Genomic DNA, 18,793 nt, shown 5'->3' on the forward strand with positions numbered 1-18,793 from the left:
GCTGTCCATATAGTCCCTCCTAGGCTCCGCCCACCCCAGTCATTCTCTTTGCCGTTGCACAGGCAACATCTCCATGGAGATGGAGAAGAGTATGTGGTGTTTAGTTGTAGTTTTTTATTCTACTATCAAGAGTTTGTTATTTTAAATAGTGCTGGTATGTACTATTTACTCTGAAACAGAAAAAGATGAAGAGTTCTGTTTGTGAGAGGAATATGATTTTAGCAGCAGTAACTAAAATCGTTTGCTGTTTCCACATAGGACTGTTGAGATGAAATAACTTCAGTTGGGGGAAACAGTTAGCAGACTTTCTGCTTAAGGTATGACTAGCCATTTTTCTAACAAGACTGTGTAATGCTGGAAGGCTGTCATTTCCCCTCATGGGGACCGGTAAGCCATTTTCTTAGTCTCAAACAGAATAAAGGGCTTAATATGGCCTATAAAACTGGTAGACACTTTTATGGGCAAGATCGATTGCTTTATTTGGGCATTTTATGAAGCTTGATATTGATATTCACACTTATAAACTTTGGGGAACGTTTTTTAACGTCAGGCACTGGTTTAGACACCTTTTTCAGTCAGGAAGGGCCTCCCTGTAGTAGGCTGAGCCTCATTTTCGCGCCATTACTGCGCAGTTACTTTTGAGAGCAGGACATGCAGCTGCATGTGTGTGGGTCTGAAAGTTGTTGAAAAGGTTCCTAGAAGGCTTCATTTGGTATCGTATACCCCCTGGGTTTGGTAAAGTCGCAGCAAAGGCTGTAGCTGGGACTGTAGAGGGGTTAAAACTGTAACCGGCTTCGGTTTCGTCATTTTAAGGGTTAAAGGTCTCAAATTTGGGGTGCAATACTTTGAATGCTTTAAGACACTGTGGTGAAAATTTGGTTAAATTTTAACAATTCCTTCATAGTTTTTCACATATTCAGTAATAAAGTGTGCACTGTTTAAAATTTAAAGAGACAGTAACGATTTTGTTTAAAAACGTTTTTTTGTACTGTATTGACAAGTTTAAGCCTGTTTAACATGTCTGTGCCTTCAGATAAACTATTTTCTGTATGTATGGAAGCCAATGTGTCTCCCCCTTCAAAATTGTGTGATAATTGTGCCATAGCGTCCAAACAAAGTAAGGACAGTACTGCCACAGATAGTAAAGTTGCCCAAGTTGATTCATCAGATGAAGGGAGTAGACATAGTTCTACATCATCTCCTTCTGTGTCTACACCAGTTTTGCCCACGCAGGAGACCCCTAGTACTTCTAGCGCGCCAATGCTTATTACTATGCAACAATTGACGGCAGTAATGGATAACTCCATAGCAAATATTTTATCCAAAATGCCTGCATATCAGAGAAAGCGCGATTGCTCTGTTTTAAACACTGTAGAGCAGGAGGGCGCTGATGACAATTGCTCTGTCATACCCTCACACCAATCTGAAGGGTCCATGAGGGAGGTTTTGTCAGATGGGGAAATTTCAGATTCAGGTAGAATTCCTCAACAGGCAGAACCTGATGTTGTGACATTTAAATTAGAGCATCTCCGCGCACTGCTTAAGGAGGTGTTATCTACTCTGGATGATTGTGACAACCTGGTCTTTCCAGAAAAATTGTGCAAGATGGACAAGTTCCTAGAGGTTCCGGTGCACCCCGACGCTTTTCCTATACCCAAGCAGGTGGCGGACATAGTGAATAAGGAGTGGGAGAAGCCCGGCATACCTTTTTGTTCCCCCTCCTATATTTAAGAAATTATTTCCTATGGTCGACCCCAGAAAGGACTTATGGCAGACAGTCCCTAAGGTCGAGGGGGCAGTTTCTACACTAGCCAAGCGCACTACTATTCCTATCGAGGATAATTGTGCTTTCAAAGATCCTATGGATAAAAAATTGGAGGGTTTGCTTAAAAAGATTTTTGTACAGCAAGGTTACCTCCTGCAACCTATTTCGTGCATTATTCCTGTCACTACAGCAGCGTGGTTCTGGTTCGAGGAACTAGAAAAGTCACTCAGTAGAGAGACTCCATATGAGGAGGTTATGGACAGAGTTCACGCACTTAAGTTAGCTAATTCCTTTATTTTAGATGCCGCTTTGCAGTTAGCTAGATTAGCGGCGAAAAATTCTGGGTTTGCAATTGTTGCACGCAGAGTGCTCTGGCTAAAGTCTTGGTCAGCGGATGTATCTTCCAAGACAAAATTGCTTAATATCCCCTTCAAGGGTAAAACTCTTTTTGGGCCAGAATTGAAAGTGATTATCTCAGACATCACTGGGGGTAAGGGCCACGCCCTCCCACAAGATAGGCCTTTCAAAGCCAAGAATAAGTCTAATTTTCGTTCCTTTCGTAATTTCAGGAACGGACCGGCCTCCAACTCTGCAGCCTCTAGACAAGAGGGTAATGCTTGGCAAACCAAACCAGCTTGGAAACCAATGCAAGGCTGGAACAAGGGTAAGCAGGCCAAGAAAACTGCTGCTGCTAACAAAACAGCATGAAGGAGTAGCCCCCGATCCGGGACCGGATCTAGTAGGGGGCAGACTCTCTCTCTTCGCTCAGGCTTGGGCAAGAGATGTTCAGGATCCCTGGGCACTAGAAATAGTCTCTCAGGGTTATCTTCTGGAATTCAAGGAACTACCCCCAAGGGGAAGGTTCCACATGTCTCACTTATCTTCAAACCAAATAAAGAGACAGGCATTCTTACATTGTGTAGAAGACCTGTTAAAAATGGGAGTGATACACCCAGTTCCATCCGTGGAACAAGGAATGGGGTTTTACTCAAATCTGTTTGTAGTTCCCAAAAAAGAGGGAACTTTCAGACCAATTCTGGATTTAAAGATCCTAAACAAATTTCTCAGAGTGCCATCGTTCAAAATGGAAACCATTCGAACGATTTTACCTTTTATGACTACCGTGGATCTAAAGGATGCGTATCTACATATTCCTATCCACAAAGATCATCATCAGTTCCTAAGGTTCGCCTTTCTGGACAAACATTACCAGTTTGTGGCTCTCCCATTCGGGCTAGCCACTGCTCCAAGGATTTTCACAAAGGTACTCGGGTCCCTTCTAGCGGTTCTAAGACCGAGGGGCATTGCAGTGGCACCTTATTTGGACGACATTTTGATACAAGCATCGTCTCTTTCAAAGGCAAAGGCTCACACAGACATCGTTCTGGCCTTTCTCAGAGCTCACGGATGGAAAGTGAACATAGAAAAAAGTTCCCTGTCTCCGTCGACAAGAGTCCCTTTCTTGGGGACAATAATAGATTCTTTAGAAATGAAGATTTTCCTGACAGATGTCAGAAAGTCAAAACTTCTAAGCGCTTGTCAAGTTCTTCATTCTGTTCCACGTCCTTCCATAGCTCAGTGCATGGAAGTAGTAGGGTTGATGGTTGCAGCAATGGACATAGTTCCTTTTGCGCAAATTCATCTAAGACCATTACAACTGTGCATGCTGAAACAGTGGAATGGGGACTATACAGACTTGTCTCCAGTGATTCAAGTAGATCAGAAGACCAGAGACTCACTCCATTGGTGGTTAACCCAGGACCACCTGTCCCAGGGAATGAGTTTCCGCAGACCAGAGTGGGTCATCGTCACGACCGACGCCAGTCTAGTGGGCTGGGGCGCGGTCTGGAACTCCCTGAAAACTCAGGGGCTATGGTCTCGGGAAGAGTCTCTTCTCCCGATAAACATTCTGGAACTGAGAGCGATATTCAATGCTCTCAAGGCTTGGCCTCAACTAGCAAAGGCCAGATTTATAAGATTCCAATCAGACAACATGACGACTGTTGCTTACATCAATGATCAGGGGGGAACAAGGAGTTCCCTGGCGATGAGATAAGTGACCAAAATCATAAAATGGGCGGAGGATCACTCCTGCCACCTATCTGCGATCCACATCCCAGGAGTGGAAAACTGGGAGGCGGATTATCTGAGTCGTCAGACATTCCATCCGGGGGAGTGGGAACTCCACCCGGAGATCTTTGCCCAGTTGACTCAATTATGGGGCATTCCAGACATGGATCTAATGGCGTCTCGTCAGAACTTCAAGGTTCCTTGCTACGGGTCCAGATCTAGGGATCCCAAGGCCACTCTAGTGGATGCATTAGTAGCGCCTTGGACCTTCAACCTAGCTTATGTGTTTCCACCGTTTCCTCTCATTCCCAGGCTGGTAGCCAGGATCAAGCAGGAGAGGGCCTCGGTGATCTTGATAGCGCCTGCGTGGCCACGCAGGACTTGGTATGCAGACCTGGTGAATATGTCATCGGCTCCACCATGGAAGCTACCTTTGAGACAGGATCTTCTAGTACAAGGTCCATTCGAACATCCAAATCTAGTTTCCCTTCAGCTAACGGCTTGGAAATTGAACGCTTGATTTTATCTAAGCGTGGGTTTTCGGATTCTGTAATAGATACTCTGATACATGCCAGAAAACCTGTAACTAGGAAGATTTACCATAAAATATGGAAAAGATATATCTGTTGGTGTGAATCCAAGGGATTCTCATGGAGTAAGATCAAAATTCCTAGGATCCTTTCTTTTCTCCAAGAAGGTTTGGATAAGGGATTATCAGCGAGTTCTCTAAAGGGACAGATTTCTGCTTTATCTGTCTTATTACACAAATGACTGGCAGCTGTGCCTGATGTTCAAGCTTTTGTTCAGGCTTTGGTCAGGATCAAGCCTGTTTACAGACCTTTGACTCCTCCCTGCAGTCTGAATTTAGTTCTTTCAGTTCTTCAAGGGGTTCCGTTTGAACCTCTACATTCCATAGATATCAAGATGTTATCTTGGAAAGTTCTGTTTTTAGTTGCTATTTCTTCTGCTAGAAGAGTTTCTGAGTTATCTGCTCTGCAGTGTAATCCGCCCTATCTGGTGTTCCATTCAGATAAGGTTGTTTTGCGTACTAAACCCGGTTTTCTTCCAAAGGTTGTTTCCAACAAGAATATTAACCAGGAAATAGTTGTACCTTCTTTGTGTCCGAATCCAGTTTCAAAGAAGGAACGTTTGTTACACAATCTAGATGTAGTTCGTGCTTTAAAGTTCTATTTAGAAGCAACAAAGGATTTCAGACAAACGTCTTCTCTGTTTGTCGTTTATTCTGGCAAGAGGAGAGGTCAAAAAGCTACTGCTACCTCTCTTTCCTTTTGGCTGAAAAGCATCATCCGATTGGCTTACGAGACTGCCGGACGGCAGCCTCCTGAACGCATCACAGCTCACTCTACTAGGGCTGTGGCTTCCACATGGGCTTTCAAGAACGAGGCTTCTGTTGATCAGATATGTAAGGCCGCGACTTGGTCTTCCCTGCACACTTTTGCCAAATTCTACAAATTTGATACTTTTGCTTCTTCGGAGGCTATTTTTGGGAGAAAGGTTTTGCAAGCCGTGGTGCCTTCCGTTTAGGCAACCTGATTGGCTCCCTCCCTTCATCCGTGTCCTAAAGCTTTGATATTGGTTCCCACAAGTTATGGATGACGCCGTGGACCGGACACACCAATGTTGGAGAAAACAGAATTTATGCTTACCTGATAAATTACTTTCTCCAACGGTGTGTCCGGTCCACGGCCCGCCCTGGTTTTTTAATCAGGTTTGATGAATTTATTTCTTTAACTACAGTCACCACGGCACCCTATGGTTTCTCCTGTTTTTCTCCTGTCCGTCGGTCGAATGACTGGGGTGGGCAGAGCCTAGGAGGGACTATATGGACAGCTTTTGCTGTACTCTTTGCCATTTCCTGTTGGGGAAGAGATATTCCCACAAGTTATGGATGACGCCGTGGACCGGACACACAGTTGGAGAAAGTAATTTATCAGGTAAGCATAAATTCTGTTTTTTCTTGAAGGAGGCAGACTTCTTCCTGTACCACTGCTTGAAGAAGGTGTCTTCCAGAAACTGGCAGTAGGACTGGGAGTTGAGCTTGACTCCATCCTCAACCCGAAAAGGCCCCAAAAGCTCATCTTTGATGATACCAGCCCAAACCAGTACTCCACCTCCACCTTGCTGGCGTCTGAGTCAGACTGGAGCTCTTTGCCCTTTACCAATCCAGCCACGGGCCCATCCATCTGGCCCATCAAGACTCACTCTCATTTCATCAGTCCATAAAACCTTAGAAAAATCAGTCTTGAGATATTTCTTGGCCCAGTCTTGACGTTTCAGCTTGTGTGTCTTGTTCAGTGGTGGTCGTCTTTCAGCCTTTCTTACCTTGGCCATGTCTCTGAGTATTGCACACCTTGTGCTTTTGGGCACTCCAGTGATGTTGCAGCTCTGAAATATGGCCAAACTGGTGGCAAGTGGCATCTTGGCAGCTGCACGCTTGACTTTTCTCAGTTCATGGGCAGTTATTTTGCGCCTTGGTTTTTCCACACGCTTCTTGCGACCCTGTTGACTATTTTGAATGAAACGCTTGATTGTTCGATGATCACGCTTCAGAAGCTTTGCAATTTTAAGAGTGCTGCATCCCTCTGCAAGATATATCACTATTTTTGACTTTTCTGAGCCTGTCAAGTCCTTCTTTTGACCCATTTTGCCAAAGGAAAGGAAGTTGCCTAATAATTATGCAAACCTGATATAGGGTGTTGATGTCATTAGACCACACCCCTTCTCATTACAGAGATGCACATCACCTAATATGCTTAATTGGTAGTAGGCTTTCGAGCCTATACAGCTTGGAGTAAGACAACATGCATAAAGAGGATGATGTGGTCAAAATACTCATTTGCCTAATAATTCTGCGCTCCATGTATACATTACTATTCAACAGAGACCCCCCAAAAGGTAACTCCATTGTAAGCCATAGTAATAATATACATTACTACTCAGAGGCCCCCCAAAGGTAACTCAGTAGTAATAATATACATTACTACTCAACAGAGACCCCCAAAGGTAACTCAGTAGTAAATAATAGTAATAATATACATTACTACTCAACAGAGACCCCCCCAAAGTTAAAGGGACAGTAAAGTCATAATTAGACTTTCATTATTTAGACAGAACATAATATTTTAAACAACTTTCCAATTGACTTCTATCATTTAATTTGCTTCCTTCTCTTGTTATCCTTTGCTGAAAGCTGTATCTAGGAAAGCTCGGAAGCAACGAAGAACCTAGGTTCTAGCTGCTGATTGGTGGTTGAATATATATATACCGATTTGTCATTGGCTCACCCATGTATTCAGTTAGAAACCAGTAGTGCATTGCTGCTCCTTCAACAAAGCATACCAAGAGAATTAATCACATTTGATAAAATAAATAAACTGGAGAGTTGTTTAAAATTTTATGTTCTACCTAAATCATAAAAGAAACTTTTTGGGTTTCATGTCCCTTTAACTCTGTTGTAATCCATAGTAGTAATATACATACTGTTCTGTGTTATGATTTTGAGGATAGATCTGCAACCTGCTCTAATGAAAGGCTTCCTTGCATTAGGATTGTATGCATCTTTCACACACCCATGTATAGACTTGGCCCTCTTCAGCACTTGGGCCCTGGTGCCACTGCATCTGCTGCACCAATGGTAGCTCCTTCCCTGATTCACTAATACTCATGATTCTGTGTGTGAGAGAGATAAAATCTGATTAATGCTGTGCGAGAGGCATTTCTAGCTACTCTAGTGGTTAAAGGGACATGAAACCCAAATTTATTTCATGATTCAAATAGAGCATACAATTTTAAACAACTTTCCAATTTACTTCTATTTTTACATTTGCTTAATTTTCTTTATATCCTTTGCTGATGGAGCAGAAATGCACTATTGGGAGCTAGCTGAACACATCTAGTCTGCCACTGACACGACACAACTGTGTGCAGCTGCCAATAACCTGTTAGCTTCCTGAAGTATTGGATATGTACATATTCATTGTTAACAAAGGATGTCAAGAGAATAAAGCAAATTTGAAAATAGAAGTTAATTTAAGTGTTTTAAAATCACATGATCTATCTGAATCATGTCAGTTTAATTTTGACTTTCCTATCCCTTTAACCCCTTAAAGGACCAGTCAACACTATAGATATGCATCAACAAATGCAAGATAACAAGACAATGCAATAGCACTTAGTCTGAACTTCAAATGAGTAGTAGATTTTTGTTCTGACAATTTTAAGTTGTCTTTTTACACTCCCCCTGTACCATGTGACAGCCATCAGCCAATCACAAATGCATACATGTACCATGTGACAGCAATCAGCCATTCACAAATGCATACACACTTATTCTTGCACATGCTCAGTAGGACTCAAAAAGTTTAACTATAAAAAGACTGTGCACATTTTGTTAATGGAAGTAAATTGGAAAGTTGTTTAAAATTGCATGCTCTATCTGAATAATGAAAGTTTAATTTTGATTGAGTGTCCCTTTAATTACCAGCGACGTACCCTGCTGGTCTTGCTATGGACACTCTTATAGCAACACAATCCCTTAACGACGGTCATTAGGGGTTAAAGTACATCTTCCAACCAGTACTGACATGGTTTTGTTTCGAGCAGAAAGAAACAAGTTTAAAATTAGTCTATTTAAAATGTTCAGCCGCCGGTTAGTAATCTTATAGAAAATGCAGTACGTATAGTTAGCTGAAAACTAAAAAGTTTACTTTATATTTTTTTTATCCATTGATAGTGAAAATGGTGAATTAGTCACTTACAGGGAATCGTGTTTAGTGCACTTCAAATGCATCAAAGGAAGCTTCTGCAAGAAAGACATTTTTTGTTTGCAAGATTTCTTAAATACAAAAAACCTGTCCATTTTTCTTGCTGATCATTGAGAAATGAATCTCTTACGAAAACGCAGAACCTCTCTGATAGTGAAGTTATGCAATGAAGCGTTTAGTGACTGCCTTGTATTTCGTTAGTCATAATGACCTTTTCTTTTGTGGTTGTAAGTAGTGTTATCGGTGCGCAATACAAATGTTTACCTAGGTGTTGAAAGGTGTGCTCTTGAAAACTGCCCATTATTTGTGATGTTTCATATCTTTTGGATAAATTGTGTGAGCTTAGAGACATAGGGCCTAATGCTCAGCAACTTGCTGACATGGAGAGAAGCCTTGCAAAATCATTCCTCGTTTTTTTTTTCTCTGAATTTTGCAAATGAACTGTCTCTCCCTCATATCCATAACCCTGTATAGCTAATAGCTCTCAAGCTAAAATTTCCTTTGTAAAATTCATTGAGGGGCCTCACAGTACTAACGAGACTTTTCTGATAATCTCGCAAGAGCGGAGAGCTATAGATTATTGAGCCCATAGTTCCCGATATATGTTGTCTTAGGCCTGCATGTTGCTAATGTTTCTGCTATATCTAAAGTGCCTTATTATAATAATAATACAAAATGAAAAATGTCTTTGTTTTGTGATGTTCAAAAGAAGCGTTACCTTTCTTATTGGACTAACAAAATGTACATATAAAATATAGAACTGTGTTTTATCAGCAAAGGCAGTGAGGAAGTGATTTGTTTAATGCAAAATATTTAATGTCTCTCCTACGTATCTGTCAGAAATGACATTCAGCTTAATGAGGGACACATGAGCTATGTTAATATATATATTTTTAACGTAGGCATATTGGTGCAGTGTTTTACACAGCTATCGGATGCTATACTGAGCAAATATTTTGTTTACCTTCCTAATCTTTACAATTATTGATTTAGTAGTGTAGACATTAAAAAAGTGTAGTTGGGGGCAAAGTGATAATTAAGTCAGATGTATAAAAGTGTTAACCTTTTAATGTCAATCCATGTTAGTATTATATGTGTAAATGCAGAATTTCTATTGGAAACTTACATTTAAATTTGAGTCTACCATTGTTTCCCCGTTCGTGTTAGAGTTTTTTTTCCTTGGACAGGTAGCACTCACCTGTCCAAAAACTACTCAAACTGTCTGTCCCCAAAAAAAAAAGTTAAACATGAAGGCAAATAGGGAGCAATAGTAGATGCAATTTTAATGTAAGTTTACAATACAGACATTACATTTGCACATATAACTAACATGCATTGATATTAATAGGTTGACACATTTCTTCTGTTAAGTGTGATCAGTCCACGGGTCATCATTACTCCTCCCCAACAGGAAGTGCAAGAGGATTCACCCAGCAGAGCTGCATATAGCTCCTCCCCTCTACGTCACTCCCAGTCATTCTCTTGCACCCAACGACTAGATAGGATGTGTGAGAGGACTATGGTGATTATACTTAGTTTTATATCTTCAATCAAAAGTTTGTTATTTTAAAATAGCACCGGAGTGTGTTATTACCTCTCTGGCAGAGTTTGAAGAAGAATCTACCAGAGTTTTGCTATGATTTTAGCCGGAGTAGTTAAGATCATATTGCTGTTCTCGGCCATCTGAGGAGTGAGGTAAACTTCAGATCAGGGGACAGCGGGCAGATGAATCTGCATAGAGGTATGTAGCAGTTTTTATTTTCTGACAATGGAATTGATGAGAAAATCCTGCCATACCGATATAATGTCATGTATGTATACTTTACACTTCAGTATTCTGGGGAATGGTACTTCACTAGAATTACACTGTAAGAAATACATAAAGCTGTTTAATAACTAGAGATTATGTTTAACGTTTTTGCTGGAATGTAAAATCGTTTTCATTTGCTGAGGTACTGTGTGAATAAATGTTTGGGCACTATTTTTCCACTTGGCAGTTGCTTAATCTGTTTTTCTGACAGTTTCTGTTCTCCCTCACTGCTGTGTGTGAGGGGCCGTTTTTTGGCGCTTTTACTATGCATCAAATATTTCAGTCAGCAACTCATTGTATTCCCTGCATGATCCGGTTCATCTCTACAGAGCTCAGGGGTCTTCAAAACTTATTTTGAGGGAGGTAATTTCTCTCAGCAGAGCTGTGAGAATTATAGTTTGACTGAGATAAAAAATGTTTATTCTGTAATTTGTTTCCTGCTTTCAGAATTTGTTATCTTTGCTAATGGGATTAAACCTTTGCTAAAGTTGTGTTGTTTACAAGGATTGAGGCTATAACTGTTTCAATTTATTAATTTTCAACTGTCATAGATCTTCTGTGCTTCTTAAAGGCACAGTACGTTTTAATATTATTCTAATTGAATTGTATTTCCAAGTTGCAAGTTTATTTGCTAGTGTGTTAAACATGTCTGATTCAGAGGATGATACCTGTGTCATTTGTTGCAATGCCAAAGTGGAGCCCAATAGAAATGTACTAACTGTATTGATGCTACTTTAAATAAAAGTCAATCTGTACAAATTGAACAAATTTCACCAAACAACGAGGGGAGAGTTATGCCGACTAACTCGCCTCACGTGTCAGTACCTACATCTCCCGCTCAGAGGGAGGTGCGTGATATTGTAGCGCCGAGTACATCTGGGCGGCCATTACAAATCACATTACAGGATATGGCTACTGTTATGACTGAGGTTTTGGCTAAATTACCAGAACTAAGAGGTAAGCGTGATCACTCTGGGGTGAGAACAGAGTGCGCTGATAATATTAGGGCCATGTCAGACACTGCGTCACAGGTGGCAGAACATGAGGACGGAGAACTTCATTCTGTGGGTGACGGTTCTGATCCAAACAGACTGGATTCAGATATTTCAAATTTTAAATTTAAACTGGAAAACCTCCGTGTATTACTAGGGGAGGTGTTAGCGGCTCTGAATGATTGTAACACAGTTGCAATACCAGAGAAAATGTGTAGGTTGGATAAATATTTTGCGGTACCGACGAGTACTGAGGTTTTTCCTATACCTAAGAGACTTACTGAAATTGTTACTAAGGAGTGGGATAGACCCGGTGTGCCGTTCTCACCCCCTCCGATATTTAGAAAAATGTTTCCAATAGACGCCACCACAAGGGACTTATGGCAAACGGTCCCTAAGGTGGAGGGAGCAGTTTCTACCTTAGCTAAGCGTACCACTATCCCGGTGGAGGATAGCTGTGCTTTTTCAGATCCAATGGATAAAAAGTTAGAGGGTTACCTTAAGAAAATGTTTGTTAAACAAGGTTTTATATTGCAACCCCTTGCATGCATTGCGCCGATCACGGCTGCAGCGGCATTCTGGATTGAGTCTCTGGAAGAGAACATTGGTTCAGCTACTCTGGACGACATTACGGACAGGCTTAGAGTCCTTAAACTAGCTAATTCATTCATTTCGGAGGCCGTAGTACATCTTACTAAACTTACGGCGAAGAATTCAGGATTCACCATTCAGGCACGCAGGGCGCTGTGGCTAAAATCCTGGTCAGCTGATGTTACTTCTAAGTCTAAATTGCTTAATATACCTTTCAAAGGGCAGACCTTATTCGGGCCCGGGTTGAAAGAGATTATCGCTGACATTACAGGAGGTAAAGGCCATGCCCTGCCTCAGGACAAAGCCAAAGCCAAGACTAGACAGTCTAATTTTCGTTCCTTTCGTAATTTCAAAGCAGGAGCAGCATCAACTTCCTCTGCACCAAAACAGGAAGGAGCTGTTGCTCGCTACAGACAAGGCTGGAAACCTAACCAGTCCTGGAACAAGGGCAAGCAGACTAGGAAACCTGCTGCTGCCCCTAAAACAGCATGAATTGAGGGCCCCCGATCCGGGATCGGATCTAGTGGGGGGCAGACTTTCTCTCTTCGCCCAGGCTTGGGCAAGAGATGTTCAGGATCCCTGGGCGCTAGAGATAATATCTCAGGGATACCTTCTGGACTTCAAATACTCTCCTCCAAGAGAGAGATTTCATCTGTCAAGATTGTCAACAATCCAGACAAAGAAAGAGGCGTTTCTACGCTGCGTACAAGAGCTCTTGTTAATGGGAGTAATCCATCCAGTTCCACGATCGGAACAGGGACAGGGGTTTTACTCAAATCTGTTTGTGGTTCCCAAAAAAGAGGGAACTTTCAGACCAATCCTGGACTTAAAGATCCTAAACAAATTCCTAAGAGTTCCATCGTTCAAGATGGAGACTATTCGGACAATTTTACCTATGATCCAAGAGGGTCAATACATGACCACTGTAGATTTAAAAGATGCTTACCTTCACATACCGATTCACAAAGATCATTATCGGTACCTAAGGTTTGCCTTCCTAGACAGGCATTACCAGTTTGTGGCTCTTCCATTCGGATTGGCTACAGCTCCAAGAATCTTCACAAAGGTTCTGGGTGCTCTTCTGGCGGTACTAAGACCGCGGGGAATCTCGGTAGCTCCATACCTAGACGACATTCTGATACAAGCTTCAAGCTTTCAAACTGCCAAGTCTCATACAGAGTTAGTGCTGGCATTTCTAAGGTCACATGGATGGAAGGTGAATGAAAAGAAAAGTTCACTCGTTCCACTCACAAGAGTTCCCTTCCTGGGGACTCTTATAGATTCTGTAGAAATGAAGATTTACCTGACAGAGGACAGGCTAACAAGACTTCAAAGTGCTTGCCGCACCCTTCATTCCATTCAACACCCGTCAGTGGCTCAATGCATGGAGGTAATCGGCTTAATGGTAGCGGCAATGGACATAGTACCCTTTGCACGCTTACACCTCAGACCACTGCAACTGTGCATGCTAAGTCAGTGGAATGGGGATTACTCAGACTTATCCCCTTCTCTGAATCTGGATCAAGAGACCAGAAATTCTCTTCTATGGTGGCTTTCTCGGCCACATCTGTCCAGGGGGATGCCATTCAGCAGACCAGACTGGACAATTGTAACAACAGACGCCAGCCTTCTAGGTTGGGGTGCCCTCTGGAATTCTCTGAAGGCTCAGGGACAATGGAGTCAGGAGGAGAGTCTCCTGCCAATAAACATTCTGGAATTGAGAGCAGTTCTCAATGCCCTCCTGGCTTGGCCCCAGTTGACAACTCGGGGGTTCATCAGGTTTCAGTCGGACAACATCACGACTGTAGCTTACATCAACCATCAGGGAGGGACAAGAAGCTCCCTAGCTATGATGGAAGTATCAAAGATAATTTGCTGGGCAGAGTCTCACTCTTGCCACCTGTCAGCAATCCACATCCCGGGAGTGGAGAACTGGGAGGCGGATTTCTTAAGTCGTCAGACTTTTCATCCGGGGGAGTGGGAACTTCATCCGGAGGTCTTTGCCCAAATACTTCGACGTTGGGGCAAACCAGAGATAGATCTCATGGCGTCTCGACAGAACGCCAAGCTTCCTCGTTACGGGTCCAGATCCAGGGATCCAGGAGCAGTCCTGATAGATGCTCTGACAGCACCTTGGGACTTCAGGATGGCTTACGTGTTTCCACCCTTCCCGTTGCTTCCTTGATTGATTGCCAGAATCAAACAAGAGAGAGCATCAGTGATTCTAATAGCACCTGCGTGGCCACGCAGGACTTGGTATGCAGACCTGGTGGACATGTCATCCTGTCCACCTTGGTCTCTACCTCTGAAACAGGACCTTCTGATACAGGGTCCCTTCAAACATCAAAATCTAACTTCTCTGAAGCTGACTGCTTGGAAATTGAACGCTTTATTTTATCAAGACGTGGATTTTCTGAGTCAGTTATTGATACCTTAATACAGGCTAGGAAACCTGTTACCAGAAAGATTTACCATAAGATATGGCTTAAATACCTATATTGGTGTGAATCCAAAGGTTACTCTTGGAGTAAGGTTAGGATTCCTAGGATATTGTCTTTTCTACAAGAAGGTTTAGAAAAGGGTTTATCTGCTAGTTCATTAAAGGGACAGATCTCAGCTCTGTCCATTCTGTTACACAAACGTCTGTCAGAAGTTCCTGACGTCCAGGCTTTTTGTCAGGCTTTGGCCAGAATTAAGCCTGTGTTTAAAACTGTTGCTCCACCATGGAGTTTAAACCTTGTTCTTAATGTTTTACAGGGCGTTCCGTTTGAACCCCTTCATTCCATTGATATAAAGTTGTTATCTTGGAAAGTTCAATTTTTAATGGCTATTTCCTCTGCTCGAAGAGTCTCTGAATTATCAGCCTTACATTGTGATTCTCCTTATTTGATTTTTCATTCGGATAAGGTAGTCCTGCGTACTAAACCTGGGTTCTTACCTAAGGTAGTTACTAACAGGAATATCAATCAAGAGATTGTTGTATCTTCTTTATGCCCAAATCCTTCTTCAAAGAAGGAACGTCTACTGCACAACCTGGATGTAGTCCGTGCTCTAAAATTTTACTTACAGGCAACTAAGGAATTTCGACAAACGTCTTCTCTGTTTGTCATTTACTCTGGGCAGAGGAGAGGTCAAAAAGCTTCCGCTACCTCTCTTTCTTTTTGGCTTCGTAGCATAATTCGTTTAGCTTATGAGACTGCTGGACAGCAGCCTCCTGAAAGAATTACAGCTCATTCTACTAGAGCTGTGGCTTCCACTTGGGCCTTCAAGAATGAGGCCTCTGTTGAACAGATTTGCAAGGCTGCAACTTGGTCTTCGCTTCATACTTTTTCCAAATTTTACAAATTTGACACTTTTGCTTCATCGGAGGCTATTTTTGGGAGAAAGGTTCTTCAGGCAGTGGTTCCTTCTGTATAAAGAGCCTGCCTATCCCTCCCGTCATCCGTGTACTTTTGCTTTGGTATTGGTATCCCAGAAGTAATGATGACCCGTGGACTGATCACACTTAACAGAAGAAAACATAATTTATGCTTACCTGATAAATTCCTTTCTTCTGTAGTGTGATCAGTCCACGGCCCGCCCTGTTTTTTAAGGCAGGTAAATATTTTTTAATTTATACTCCAGTCACCACTTCACCCTTGGCTTTTCCTTTCTCGTTGGTCCTTGGTCGAATGACTGGGAGTGACGTAGAGGGGAGGAGCTATATGCAGCTCTGCTGGGTGAATCCTCTTGCACTTCCTGTTGGGGAGGAGTAATATCCCAGAAGTAATGATGACCCGTGGACTGATCACACTACAGAAGAAAGGAATTTATCAGGTAAGCATAAATTATGTTTTTTACAATGCAAATACACTATCTCACTTCACCATTGCTTCGAATCATTATGCAGATGACTTTGTCTGACTATACATTTGTATTTAGAAAACAAAGGGAAAACTCAGTCTATTAAGTACATGAATCCCAGCAGTGTGAAATACACATAAGCACTGCACAAGACGTGGTGCAGGTAGTATTAGTTGATAATGAGTACATACACCCCAATCAGCACAGTCCCTATATTATTCAAACTCACTATGGCTGATTTGACTGAGCCTGCAGCAACAAATCCCACAGGGGTAATAAATGATGAAAAACATAGGCTCATCCTAGCCGCAACACTACAAGGCGGCAATTCCCCATTCACTGAACCGAAGGAAGATAATCTGCCTACTATGTTCTCAGTTCTTGAAAAACTTAGATATAAGGAGACCAATCTCTGGTGGGATTTAGAGTTACTGGACTTATATATAAAAGAGGGGAAAGTACCCTGAGGTCTCCAGATGAAAAAATTCCCTTCCTTTGCTCAACATAAACCAGAGTTTATGGAAGAGTGGAACAATACCCTCACCAGATGCTCTACGACATTGATGAACCAACTCCTGAGACACAAAAAACAAGAAAGAGATGCTATCCTATCTGAAATCAATGGCATCATGGATATGATCAAGCCATTGGAGACCACCAGCCAATATAAAGACTACACTTCACAATTGGAAGAAACGATAAACAAATTAGATATGGACTTTTCTAGTAGAAAAGTGCCGAAATACAATCAAGACACAAAGGACTATGACATTAATATTGTGTATTCTTGGCAACAACATAGACCCATTGTGGGCAATAGGAATCCTAATTCCACTAAATCCAAGAACCACAAACGTCGTAGTTACCAAAATAAGTTAAATTTTCTAGCATAGACACGGATGCCGGTGACCAATCTACTTTGCCACAATCCCTGGGGTCCCCGGCACCTGAGTCTAATGCAACAACTGTCACATCAGAAATGGGAGCTAGCGCCTCACTAAGACCAACATTGGTCACTTTGGTTAAACCCCCTAACCAAACTAGTACTCCAAAAGTTAATAATGAAGCTCATAGATACCCCAGCAGGGCAGCATAAAAAAACCCCCAAAAAGAGATAATGTAATCTTTCTGAAATCCAATTAACCCTGCACTGATTTCTATACTCAATTAAGGCCTCACGTTTGCACCTAGCACTAGTTTTGATGTTTTTATAGATGTTAATAGATTAGTGCGTAAATTCACTTTAAGAAAGCACTTCTCTGACACAATTGATGATCCGTCTCCCCCCTCGCACTTGACTATACCATCTGACGTTGCCAATGTAGGTTTACTCTTTAAGGACTTATGTGATTTTAACTCACACATTTCTTTACAACATACAGCAGTATGCCCCATAATTTCTAGTCATGAGTTCATTCACAAAGACCGTTCTTATTTTTATCCTATTCAGGCGAGAAGCCCTAGCATTGAACTATATCAGGAAACTGTACTGAGAGACATCTTATCACTAAATGATACATTAAGAGGATCACGTCCTGCTAGACAACACAATATCACCCACTCAGAAAGATCTGCCCTAAGGGAATTAGAAGAGAACCCCAATATTGTGGTTACTCAAGCTGACAAGGGAGGGACAGTAGTAATACTTAACACCTTTGACTATATTAATGAAGCCACCTTGCAACTCAGTGGCCCTAACACTTATATAAAACTTAGTTTCGATCCCACGTCTACATACAGGAAGGAACTATTGTCTTTCTTGGACACGGCACTGGAGGAGGGTTTCATCACAAAAGATGTCATGAATTATCTACTCATAGATGATCCCCTTATACCTACCTTCAGAATCGTGCCCAAGATTCACAAAACTCTCCAGAGACCACCTGGGAGACGCACAGTGGCGAGCATGGGGTCCCTCTGTGAGAGGTTAGGAGCTTGGTTGGACTCTGTTCTCCAACCCATAGTAGTATCCCTTCCTGGTTACATCAGAGATAGTGCCCATCTCTTGCACCAACTAGACAACATCAGTTGGCAGAATGGTTTCCAATGGCTAACTATAGATGTCAATGCCCTCTACTCCAGCATTCCACATCTAAAAGGGCTTGAAGCTATGGGCCATATGATCAGGAGATATACTTATATTTCTGATGAATACATGGACTTTCTAGTGTCTACTGCCAAATTCTTACTCACGCACAACTACTTTGTCTTTGGGGGGGACTTCTACCTGCAGAGATGCGGCACAGCCATGGGGGCTAAATTTGCCCCGGCATATGCCAAGTTATATATGGGTTGGTTAGAACTTGACAGCATCTTTGCGAATGGATTCCCCTTCAGAGACAATGTGGTTGTGTATGGTCGCTTCATAGATGACTTGTTTGCCATTTGGAAACCAGGAGGCCAACATGATGTGAGCTCCTTTATAAATTTGTTGAATAACAATAATCTCAACTTGACATTTACTTATAATGTCGAACTAAGATCAATCTTATACATTGACCTACAACTTTCAGTAGACTGTGACAATAACATTGTTTCCACAATTTACAGGAAATCCCTAGCACGTAACACTATCCTTAGAGCAGATTACTGCCATGTCAAACTTATCACCAGAGGCATACCCAAAGGCCAGTATGAAATTGCTCTGATTTAAACCAGTACCATACACAGGCCAACCTAATTACCTCACGTTTACGAGAAAGGGGATACAATAAAAGAACCCTAACTAAAATTGCTAACGAAGTTAGTAAAATTAATAGACAGACTTTACTTTCTGTAAAGAACAAGAAATACAAGAATACCAATGAAAGAATGTCTCCCAATGACATAGTATTTTCAGCTCAATACAGTAGACAATTTGACGAAATCTGCACAAGTAGTAAGAAGTGAATACAGCGCCAACAAGAGGCCAAGGGATAAATATACTCACAGAGAGATA

At 41.9% G+C, this 18,793-nt stretch overlaps 1 protein-coding gene across 2 annotated transcripts in view; it reads left to right on the forward strand.

Moving 5' to 3' along the window:
* ATP8A1 (ATPase phospholipid transporting 8A1) overlaps positions 1–18,793 on the forward strand; it is a 608,814-nt gene that overhangs the window by 18,312 nt on the left and 571,709 nt on the right. The gene's annotated exons all lie outside the window — the stretch shown is intronic.

This window comes from Bombina bombina, chromosome 2 (assembly GCF_027579735.1).
Source record: "Bombina bombina isolate aBomBom1 chromosome 2, aBomBom1.pri, whole genome shotgun sequence".
Lineage (NCBI taxonomy): Eukaryota > Metazoa > Chordata > Amphibia > Anura > Bombinatoridae > Bombina > Bombina bombina.